The 12626-nt window shown below is 42.4% G+C and overlaps 1 long non-coding RNA gene across 2 annotated transcripts in view; it reads right to left on the bottom strand.

Moving 5' to 3' along the window:
- Positions 1–814: 814 nt before the first annotated feature.
- LOC126990201 (uncharacterized) overlaps positions 815–12626 on the bottom strand; it is a 54659-nt gene continuing 42847 nt past the window's right edge. Inside the window, exons 4-5 of one of the 2 annotated variants that reach the window (XR_007744110.1) lie at positions 9046–9365; positions 815–1074 (exon numbers count right to left, since the gene is read on the bottom strand). This is a non-coding gene — a long non-coding RNA (uncharacterized LOC126990201). The remainder of the gene's footprint in view (positions 1075–9045; positions 9366–12626) is intronic. The other variant, XR_007744109.1, reaches the window with a different exon arrangement.

Here is a 12626-nt window from a genome sequence, read left to right as displayed (position 1 = left end):
ACAAATAATAACCAACAATAGACTGCAACATACGCCAACTCATCACCACCACCACCACCACCATCACTACCACCACCACTCCCACTACCACCATGAGAGAGGGGTAGGCGAAAAAGAAAGATGACAACGAATGTGAAGACGAAGAAAAGGAAGACAAGGAAGAGGAAGGGGCGGAGGAAGATGTCCCTTTTATTTTTTGCATCTTTCCCTGTTTTCCTTTGTAGCCTTCGATCCGTCTCTCATAAAAAAATATCCACTCTATATCTAATTTTCACCTTCAGGCCTCCCTCATATTTCCTTTATTCTGCCTCACCTCATTCTTATAATCATGTACCTACCTCACCCCTCACATTACCCCCTCTCCCGGCCTCACTCGGCTCCTCCTCAAGGCCTCACTTCCAGCCTCCTCTCACCTCACCTCACCCAAAGTTTTAGGAGCCTGCCTCACACCGACTCCTCCCTGTTGCACCCTAATTCAGCTACTGTCCTTCCTTCCTTTCATTCAGACCCCTCTCTCCTTGCCTTCCACTCCCTCCCTCACTACCTTCCCCTTTCCCCCTCCCTGCCTCCCCTCTCCCTCCCTCCCTCCCCCTCTCAAGCCAAACACAAACACTTTCCCTCATATGTATTTGTTTTTTCCTCGCCCTCATTTGAATACCGCCGCCGAGAACGCAAAACAGTAAACACAGGATAAAGCAAAAACACACGCGGACCAATTTGCATTCACTCTTCGCACATCCGCTCAGCAATGGACGAAGAGGCGCTACTTAACATATCCCAAAGCAACCACCTCATCTCTCGCCTCCACACACACACACACACACACACATACACACACACACGTACAGCAGCTCCCCGTCAGTCCGTCCGCCCGTCCGTACATGATTCAACATTATGTATATTGGGATAAACACGAAGGAACCCGCGGCGGACCTACAAGCACAGGGAGGAAGAATATTTGCTTAAACTCACCAGCCACGCCATGCCGACTGACCCCGCGGACGCCCACTACCGACCGACCAGCACGCCGACCGACTGATCTTTTTTCCCTCTCTTTTGCGCTTCTTCGCTCCTCTGGAAAAGAAGAGAAAATATGGTTCAGAACGACGTGCAGCGAACTTAGATATTTACACACAAACTAGACTGAAAATATATAAATAAATGATAAAATATACGATTCAGGACCACTTTCAGAAAACTTATATTTCAACATTGACTAAAACAAAAAAATATAGGAATAACTGGCAATAAAATACGATTCAGAACTATTAGAGAAAACTTAAACAACGCAACCCAAACTACAGTGAAAAAAATATACTGATAAATAAATAAATAAATAAAAACCACTAGCAGAAAACTTCAATATTTCAACACAAACTAAACGGGAAAAAATAAATAAGTGCAAAAAGACGATAATTAGGAAAGCAGCGGCAGGAAAAAAATAATGACGACCTTTTCCTTGCCACACAGAACTCGTCTCATTTTCCAGAAACAATAATGCCTTTTCAAACACTTCCTTATGAAAGACAGCTCTCCAACTGACCTCCTGCCCCTTCAACCTTCTCCTGCCCCTTCTACGACCCTTTCTCCTTCTCTCCTCCACGTCCTTTCTCCGTTCCCCCTTTCTTATCTCTCGTCTCCCCCCGCCTCCCTTGCTCGCTCTCTCTTTTTCCCTTGTTATGAAGACTAACGCGTCTGCTAAATTTGTTGTTTTAGACTTTCCAACTTCCTTCCTTCTTGGCTTCTCCACATCCTTCCTGCCTTGCATTATCCCCTAAGTCTTTCTCCTCCCTTGACCCTTAACTTACCTCCTTTCATCCCTCATCTCCTCCCTGCCTCCCTCCCTTGCTCAGCCTCCTTTATGAAAACTAATACACCAGCTGTTGCTTCTCTTCTATTTCTACGCCTTCTGTATCCACTCTTTCTTGTCCTATTCTCCACCTCTTTTACCCTACATACTTAAACCTCATGATTCACTCTCTTCCACTTTCATTTTTCCTTGCTCCTATTCCTTCAGCCCTCTCATATGTCTCCCTTGCGGCTTTTATATTCCCTCCCCATATACTCCCTCCAAAACCACTCTTCCTTACTCTTTCTTCACCCCCTTCCACTTCCCTTCTCCCCTTGCTCTTATTCTTTCACTCTTCTCCTATGCCTACCTTCCAACCCCATACTCCAACCCCTTCTTCGGCCCAGCGGGATTGTGCCCTGACCGTGTTGACTCAGTACCTGCATTCGGGGAGCCTCGCCTGGCCGCCGCCCGCCCCGTGTTGACCTCTGGAAACGTTTATTTTACTGAGTCAACGCGAGGCTCCCCAACAAGGCTCAGGCTACGGTGTTATGGCCGCCCAGGGACCCACAGACGACGGGGGTACAGGGAGTGAGGGAGGGAGAGGGAGGGAAGAGATGGGATAGTGACAGAACGAGGAAGTGAAAGGAAAAGAACGAAGGATAAAGAAAGGAGACAACGTATAGAAAGGGAAAGAAGGAATAGAGGACTGACGATGTGAAATAAAGATGAGAAAACCGATGTCGAAAAAAATAAATGCATAGATAGAGAGAAAGAAAATGCGAAAGAGCGAGAGAGAAGAGAAAGAGAGTTGGAGGAGAGGAGGAATTCGTGCTGATAAGATGGATGAGGCGAAGGAGACAGCGAGGGACGAAGGATACGGGCGGCGGGAGATCCTTGGGACGCGGGACACTTAGGAATCCAAGGGTCAGGAGGATAAGGAACTCTCTAAAGGATTCCAGGACCAGGGACGCTTGAGAACCTAGGATTTAGTACTCTTTAGGATTCCCCTCGAAAAGATTCAGATACTTATGGAATTTTAACTCGTTACTGTCCCCTTACACCCTCCTCCTCCTCCTCCTCCTCCTCCTCCTCCCCCTCGTCCTCCTCCTTCATGGCCCCTAACTTCCGTTCCTCCTCTAAGCTCCCTACGCCCTTAGTCTGATCCCTAAATGGTCCTTCGGCGTCCTTTGTAGGTAGGATCACGACTCACATCCACTCATCCACCCGTGATACCCTCCCTCACACATCCTCCTCACCCATCCTCCCCCACGCCTCGTCCACACCCCAATCACCTTACGACCCATCCTAATACCCACTGGCTTATTATTCAACCCCTAATGACGTCTTTCTCAACCCCTTCAACCTCATACAACAGCACAATATCTTTTCTGAACCCTCATGTAACCCAAAAATTATGCTGTCTTTCTATATTAATCACTTAACAACCCCTTTCGCAATCACTCATACAACCTTTAATGATGATTTTCTTTATCATTCCCACCTCCCAGAACGGAATACCATCTTTCTCAACCTCTCCAACCTCCCACAACAAAAAAAATATGCTTTCTCTACAACGTTTTACCAAAAATCTATTTATCAGTCACCCACAACATGAAGCGGCACTCCCCCACAATCTCCCACACTAGGCAAAGCATCACAACCCTTTCGTCAGGTTCTAAGGTTCAACATAAGATAGTAGCGCTTCGAGATGCGTGTGGCCTTTCATTTAATAGATTTGATCAGACCTTGAGACTGACCAACCTTCGCCTAGCAAGATGCAAAGAAACCCTTGAACATACAAAAGAAGGAAAGTCTCTGGGATATCTTTAGCCGTTCTGAGGCCATTTTTGTTTTATTATGGGGCGAGTCTAGACCAAATGACATCTCTTTAAAGCAACATAAAACTACTTCTGCCTGACTAACCGCAATATTACCACTCTCTGCTGGAGATGTTTAAAGATACCTAATCGCGCTCCTGGCAATAAACACAACATTAAGAAGCAAATATAGACCACAGGACATATCTACAAAACGTTAAACTGGTTCTGCTTACCGGCCTAAACAACACAATAAACTCCTAGAGATATTTAAATGATCTAATTGTTCTCTCTGCTATAAACACATCATCAAATCTTTACCTTGAATGTGTTTACCTTTTGTGAGTTAATGAGGCAATCTAGCTGCTACTTGCCTTGAAATTTAGACCTGAGAGAATAACTTAAGTGTGTTTATAAAGGCATATACACCTGTGCTTAAAGTAATACACGTCACCTTTCGTCTATGGATCAGCTAGTAAGTTAGAAGGTAGCAATAGGCAGGTAGTGAGTTAGTAGTAGGTAATTAGTTAGTGTTAGTAATTAAGAACATAACCTGGTATTCATTAGGGAAGTATATAATGAGGTAATGCCCCACTAATTGTAAAGTATCAACCAGTATATATCTTAATGCTCTCTCTCTCTCTCTATATAACCAACAAACACTAGGCAAAAAAAAGACCTACAGAAAGATAAAAAGAAACAGGAGAGAGAGAGAGAGAGAGAGAGAGAGAGAGAGAGAGAGAGAGAGAGAGAGAGAGAGAGAGAGAGAGAGAGAGAGAGAGAGAGAGAGAGAGAGAGAGAGAGAGAGAGAGAGAGAGAGAGAGAGAGAGAGAGAGAGAGAGAGAGAGACGTGACGGATGATGTTGTCCTTGTTGATAACGCGGTCAGGCTCTCTCTCTCTCTCTCTCTCCAGGACCTTATTGGTGGCTAATCTTCGGCGCAGTAAGTGGTAGTCTTAATTTATCAGACGTTTATTGCGCGTCTGATTGGTGAGAACGTAAAGATACAAAGAACCAGGCAAGAGTGTGTCCTCTCTCTCTCGATAACGAACCAAAATGAGAGAGAGAGAGAGAGAGAGAGAGAGAGAGAGAGAGAGAGAGAGAGAGAGAGAGAGAGAGAGAGAGAGAGAGAGAGAGAGAGAGAGAGAGAGAGAGAGAGAGAGAGAGAGAGAGAGAGAGAGAGAGAGAGAGAGAGTTAATGACAATCACACCTCTGCAAGCACCAGTGACAAACAAACACACAGGGCCCTTCATCTCTTCACCCCTGCCGCCTACTCTGTCATTACACTCGCTCTCTCCCCCTTCCCCTCATTCACCCTGCCAACCTCACCCTCAACCTTCCTCTTGTCCCTCCTATCCTCCTCCCTTTCATACCTCTGCTATCCTACCTGCCAGCATCTTTCTCACTCTCATCCTCTTCTCCCCTTCCCCACCCTTCTCTCCTTCCTTTTCCCACCTCTATCATCTTCCCTACTACTTCCTCCTTCACTCATTCCTCTTCTCACATCGACTGTATCTTCCGCTCCAGTTGCCCCCCCTCCCCCCATCACCCTTCCCATGCCAATCCTCTTTCTCGCCTTCCTCTTCCTCACCGTTGCCATCATCCCCGTTAGAGTCGTCCCCATCTACCGTTCCCTTCCCCTTCCACCTTCTCACCTCCCCCCCTCACGCCGCGCACCCAGACAGCTCCCGCCGCAGTAGTGTTCCCCAGCAGCGCCAACACCTTCAAGTTCAATTAGTGGCCTCATACACCTTTAAGGCAGGGAATTGATTGCTTAATTAGGACGCTATTTGGCTCCCCAGGTGTTAAGGCCGTGCGCGACACCTGCAGACTCCCAGGTAATGATTTAGCGGCGTGGGGACGGAGACACGAGGAGGAGGAGGAGGAGGAGGAGGAGGAGGTTTAGGTGATGTTGCAGGAGGAGCAGGAGGAGGAGGAGGCGGTAAAAAGGGAGAACTCATGAAAATAGGGCGAGAACTATTTCCGGTTTTAATTTTAATTCTGCATTAGCCTCGTAACACACACACACACACACACACACACACACACACACACACACACGTCATCCCTCTCTCCTTGCACCGAAGTAAAACGAAACAGTATCCGTCGACTTCGTTTTCTTCCGTGCCGCATTTTTCCCGACAAAGAATGAAGGACGAAGAATTTCACCGTACACTAAAACTTCTTGGAAACGATACCTTAAGGGCAGGATTCTCCGTTGTAAGGGCGTAGGGAAGCGGTTGACGATATACAAGAACATTAATCTTTGTTGTAAGGACACTAAATGCGATGCGGTTGACGGTAACTCTATAGCGCAAAGTTTTTCGTAGTAGCGGTACTGACTACGAAGGGTCTACTGGTCTATGCGTCGCCTCTTCTTTCGCAGTAGATAACACTAGACAGCGAGAGACACAGACACAGCTACAAGTATACTACCGAGGGATCTGTATGTGGCATGGGTAATGTGGGAAAGCCTTAGAGTACGAAACTGAATTACTGAAAGAAGGATAGTAAGAGAGGAAGGAAAGTTGGAGAAGAAAATCAAAGAAGTACTGTAGAGGATACTTAGCAGGAAAGGTAGAAAATAGTTATGAAGGCTGAGAAAAAAGGATAATGGAGCGAGGAAATAAAATGATCAAAGAAAAGTGTTTAGGTAAGAAGAGGAAACAGCTTTCATGAATGGAGAGAAAAATAAGAAAACAGAATGAGGAATAAATAAAAGGAAAGGGAAGTCGCTGCAACATGAAAGAAAGAACGAATATGTGAAAAATGACAAAATTGAAAGAACAGAATGTGAGAGCAGTGTGTGTGTGTGTGTGTGTGTGTGTGTGTGTGTGTGTGTGTGTGTGTGTGTGTGTGTGTGTGTGTGTGTGTGTGTGTGTAAAAATGAAAAAGAAGAGAAAGAATAAGATTATTTTGAGCGGAAAAAAGACTAACGCGGAAATATCAGATAAATCCAATGGCCCAAAAAACCATTCAGAGAGAAAGACGAAAATAAAAAGAAACAAAAAACTATACAAAAAAAGACGAGAAAGCTTATACATTATACATTGCTCGTTTGTCATCTCGCTGGACGGAATTACAAAAACAAAACAAAAAAAGTAGCGGCCAGAAGGAGCAAAAAGAAGTAAAAAAAAAATATAGAGGAAGTGAATAACGTAGAAAGAGGACATTAAAGAATCAACTGTGTTTCCGTTTTGCTTACTTTTTTTCATCTTTTATTCCTCTCCTTTTCTCATCTCTATTCCTCGTTTTTTCCTCACGTTTTTCTTTTTTTTTTTCTCAAATTTTGTTCATTTTTCCTTATTCCTCACTTTTTATGTTTATTTTATTCCTCCATCTTCCTTCCTTTCCTCTCCTTCCTCTTCTCATCTCTTTTCCTCGTTTTTTCTCACTGCTTTCCTTCTCCTTCATTTTCTCAATTTCCGTTCATTCTTCCTTATTCCTCACTTTTTATGTTTATTTTATTCCTCCATCTTCTTTCCTTTATTCTCCTTCCTCTTCTCACCTCTATTCCTCGTTTTTTCTCACTGCTTTCCTTCTTCTTTTTCTCAATTTTCGTTCATTTTTGCTTATTCCTCACTTTTTATGTTTATTTTTTCCTCCATCTTCTTTCCTCTCCTTCCTCTTCTCACCTCTATTCCTCGTTTTTTCTCACTGCTTTCCTTCTTCTTTTTCTCAATTTTCGTTCATTTTTGCTTATTCCTCACTTTTTATGTTTATTTTTTCCTCCATCTTCTTTCCTCTCCTTCCTCTTCTCATCTCTATTCCTCGTGTTTTTCTCACTGCTTTCCTTTTCCTTCTTTTCTCAGTTTTCGTTCATTTTTGCTCATTTCTTACTTTTTATGTTTATTTTTTTCCTCCATCCTCTTTCCTTTCTTCTCCTTCCCCTTCTCATCTCTATTCAGCTTTTATTCCTCACTGCTTTCCTTCTCTTTCCTTCTTTACTCAATTTTCGTTCATTTTTCCTTATTCCTTACTTTTAATGTTCATTTTTTTCTCCATCTTCCTTCCTTTCCCCTCATTCCTTTTCTCATCCTTCTTCTTCCTTTTCTTTCCCCACTTCTTTCTTTATCCTTTCTTTTCCTTACTTTCCATTCATTTTTCTAGGTCTCATGATTCATTATATATACGTGATTTTCTGCTCGAATTATAAATATTAACTCTCTCGTCATCATCATTATCATCATCATTATCATTATTATTATTAGGATCATTAAACACACAATGGCAAACAAAGGGGCGGCTTCCGTTTCCCTTATATAATTTCTTTACCGTAAACATCATATATCACTAACCCATCCGCCCTTCACCTCCCGCACCCCTCAAGTATCCTAGCCAACAGCCCCCCTTCCCCCTAACCCCTTCGTTCCTCTCCTTGTCTTCTCATTCCTCTTCTATATACCCCATACTAGTCCTCCTCCTTTTTCCCCCCCCTCCTTCTCTTTCCTCCTTTCCATTCCCTTGTCTCCCATTCCTCTTCGCTTCCGTACACAACCCTTCTAGTCCTCCTCCGCCTCCCGCCACACCGCCTTCCTCCGCCCTACCCTGCTCCTTCTCCTTATCTTCCTCCCTCACACCATAATAAGAAATATGATTTTCTTTTTTCTCGGAGGTAAACTCAGTCCCTCGTTAATCTGTCACGCCCCTCCATAAAAGAGAAGAAAAAACTCCTCCTCCTCCTCCTTTTCCTTTCGCTCCTCCTCCTCCTCCTCCTCATCTTCCTCCTCCTCGTCTATGTCGTCTCCCACGCTTCCGCCAAACCATCGACTAGAAAACACAACAGGAAGCGACTCACAAAGATTAATAAAAGGAGAAAAAAGGAGAAAAAAGGAGAAAATAAATATGTATACGAGCAGAGGGAAAAGTTAAGAAACACGGTGTCGTTGATCCCAAACTGAAGCCAGGATGGTGAAGAGAGGGTTAAAGTGTATATATAAAATCAGGAAGCATAAACCATTGCGAGACCAAACAAGGAAGAAAAGAAAAAAACAAGGGTCTCTCTACGTCATGGATACTGATCACACACACACACACACACACACACACACACACACACACACACACACACACACACACACACACTCTTATTACTTTTCATTACACTCAATTCACATGCAAATTTGAGGCGAATAAAACATGAACAATCAAACAAAATAATAAACATATATAAAAAGAATAGAAAATCAAGTGTTTACACAGGACACGAGTGAAGAAAGGAAGAAAAGGATAGAAAGAAAGAAAGAGAAAATACTAGAACGTGAAGAAAAGGAATAGACAAAGAGACGAAAATACACAAGAAAGAAAAGGAAAAGAAAGAGGAAAGAGAAAAAAGTAGATAGCAAAAAAAATCCACAAAGAACATGAAAGTGAGGAGAGGAAGAGAAAAAAACGCAAAACATGGAAGAAGAGAAAGACAAGACAACTCCTCCTCACCTTCCATTAATGATCACCACTAAGAGCCAGGGATCGAACAACTATGGCAATGCTTGTGGTACGTACCCAGGGCGAGAGCTGTTTAGTTCCGGAGGCAGAGATGCAGCTACGTCGCAATACTTTGAAGTGCCTCCATATTTCAGTCGACTCCATGGAATAGTCTGCACCTTCTGCCATGTGGAATCTGTAAACGGTTGAATCTTCGCATCTCTGCTTCCATGACGACCACCACCACCATGCAGCACACGCTTGTTCTTGTTCAGACATTTTCAGGTGACATTAGATACTGTTGACTTCAAAACCAGACTTGTTTACACATCCTGAAAAGAAACAACAGGATAAGATTCATAGATGACACAACAACACTTAAAACAACATTGCCAACTTAAAACAACAATGCCAAAACAAACAACAATTGCCATTTACTGCACGGAAAATCGTGACTTCGGAAGGCTTTTCTTTAGATTGAGAAAAACGTCATTTATTTTCAGCCAAGAACCTCAAGTACGGGAAAAGAGAAAGTATATATATATATATATATATATATATATATATATATATATATATATATATATATCTATATATATATATATATATATATATATATATATATATATAAACTATAAACACTGCCTGCGCCAGAACGGCTGGGCTGACCATCAGGCCCCACCTGAAGAAGCCTTGGGCCGACCATCAGGCCCCACTGGGAAGATGCCTATGGCGCAATAGGCAAGAACGTATATATATATATATATATATATATATATATATATATATATATATATATATATATATATATATATATAAATATATATATATATATATATATATATATATATATATATATATATATGTAGTCGCGCCTACGATGTGTTGTATGTATGAGGGTTACTAATGACGTAAAGTCATATCGTTATGGACTGCACGTAATGTCTTCATGTAATAATGGTATATGTAAGATGGTAAATGTTTGTAATAAGGTAAGATAGTAACTATAATGGTAGGTGGTAATGTAGGGGAATAGGGAATGAAGGAGGTGGAGAAGTGAGGAGGTGGAGAAGCGAAGAGAGAAGAGAGAGGTAACGTGAGAAGGGATATGGGAGGCAATTCATCGTCTGGAATGTTATGACACCTCGACCCGAGAGGTCACAAAATCCATTAGACGGCCTAGGTCCCTCGGACAGAGGCACCCTTGTTGGTCCTGGGGACAATCTGGCCTGAAGGGAGTGAGGGAATAACGGAGAAGGCAGACTGTTAGAGGAAGCAAGAAAGGGAAGACGTGGAGGACGTGTCCTCCGACTTCGCCTTTGCACGACTTGACGAGGGATAGGAGGGTGAGGCTTCCATCCGGAGGCGAGGAGACAAGGGACAAAGCGCAAGTCCGTTGCGGCGGATTACAAGGCTATTATTAGACCCCTCAATAATTGTGAGTATTATTAGTTTGATGTTGTGTCATAGGATAAGGTGACATTTGGTGTATTAGGATAAGATGACATTTGGTGTATCTGATGTAGCTGTAAGTGTTGTATTGTGTTGTCTGACAAGTGTTGATGAGATGTATTCTTTACCTCGCTCAGGTTTACACGCATATTAAAAGCGAGTAAAACAAGACGGGTCTTCTGATTTATCCTGCCCAAGCCGCCACAACGGCTATATATATATATATATATATATATATATATATATATATATTTATTTATTTTTATATATTTATTTATATTTATATATTTATTTATATTTATATATTTATTTATATATATATATATATAGCAAAAAATAACAATATACAAAGAACATGAAAGTGAGGAGAGGAAGAGAAGAAGAAATACACGAAAGATGGAAGAAGAGAAAGAGAGAGAGTGGAAGGAAAACAAAGAAATTCCCACAAGAAACGCAGAAATCGATAAGAAAAAACAACTGAAAAAAAAACAGAAGAATGATGAAAGGAAACAGCCAAAGCAATAAAGAAGGAGGAGTAAAGAAAACCAATAATGAAAGCATGGAAATAATGGATGATAAAACAACGAAAAATATGGAAGTTAAGAGAGGAGAGAGAGAGAGAGAGAGAGAGAGAGAGAGAGAGAGAGAGAGAGAGAGAGAGAGAGAGAGAGAGAGAGAGAGAGAGAGAGAGAGAGAGAGAGAGAGAGAGAGAGAGAGAGAGAGAGAGAGAGAGAGAGAGAGAGAGAGAGAGAGAGAGACGTAGGCCATCAGCAGAGGTCAAGGAGGTCAATGAAGCTACTGAGGGGAGAGAGGAAGGAGGGAAGGGTGAAGGTGGGAGGAAAGGGTGGAGGAAGATAAAGAGAGGGGAGGATGGGAGGAGGGAGAGTGGGAGGGTAAAAAAGGAGAAGGACACGTGGAAGGGAATTTGGGAGATGAGGAGAGGGAAGGAAGGCAGTTAGGAGGAGGGAATGAGAGGAGATGGAGGAAAGTATGGGACGAAGAGTAGTAGAGGACGAATGAGGAGAGATTGGGATGGAGGAAAAAGAGAGGAAGGAGAGAGGGAGAGAACACAGGGGAGGAAAACAAAGAAGAATATCGAAATGGTGGAGAAAGAGTAGAAGAGGAAGATGGTGAGGAAAATACGTAGAGGAGAAAGAACAAAGGAAGGGAATAAGGACGAAAGGAAAGATGAGGAAAGAGAAGAAACAAAGGCCGGAGAAAAGCAAACGAGAGAACGCATAAGAGATGAGAGGAGAAAGAACAAAGATGAGGAAAAGTAAGAAAGAAAGAGAAAGAGAAGAGTGGGAAAGCAGGAACTAGAAGGACCACTTGCTGACAAAGAGAACATGGAAGAAAGGAATGAAAATGAGGGAGAAGGGAGTAATGGAAGGAAGGGATGAAAAAAGAGAATGAAAGTGGGAGAGATAACAGTGGAGGAGAGGAGGGAGGGGGGGAGGGGAGCGGTGCCAAAAGTTCAGGATAAGACGCCCAATGAGAGAAAGAGGAAACAGAATGGAGATGAGAGAAAATGTGAACTGGAGGAAAATAAAGACAACAAAATAAATAAATACAACAAAAGAGACAAAGAAATAAGAATAAACAGAGAATGAGAGACAAAAAAGACGTAAATTGAAAGGAAAAAAAAGGAAAGAGAAGGAAAGAAACAGAAAAATAAAAAGAATGAAAGAAAAAGAATAAAGGAAAGAAAAAAAAAACAGATAGAAATTTTAAGACAGAAAGAAATGAAGACATATAAGACGAAAAATGAAAAGAAAAAGAAACGAAAAAAAGAAAACAGAAATGAAAAAAAAGTTAAAAAAATAATGTCGACAAGGCTTGATTTTTCTATTTAAAAGACATTTGCCATTTTTCCGACCTTTCGATAATGTGATTGAGGTCTTTCTGAATGATTTCGCAGTCGGTCTTTGCGAGGCCATCTCCACCCACCTTGGTGTCATCTGCAAATTTCGATATTGTGGATTTCAGTCCTGATTCTAGGTCATTGATATATATGATAAAGAGGATGGGTCCCAGCACTGACCCTTGAGGCACTCCACTAGTGACTGGTAGCCAATCGGAAGGCTGTCCGTTGAGTAGTACTCGTTGTTTTCTGTCAGTGAGCCAATCTCTTATCCACGCGA

The sequence above is a fragment of the Eriocheir sinensis genome, unplaced genomic scaffold (assembly GCF_024679095.1).
Source record: "Eriocheir sinensis breed Jianghai 21 unplaced genomic scaffold, ASM2467909v1 Scaffold1490, whole genome shotgun sequence".
NCBI lineage: Eukaryota > Metazoa > Arthropoda > Malacostraca > Decapoda > Varunidae > Eriocheir > Eriocheir sinensis.
The sequence above is the reverse complement of the archived record's forward strand: the minus strand, read 5'-3'. Positions and strand labels throughout refer to the sequence as shown.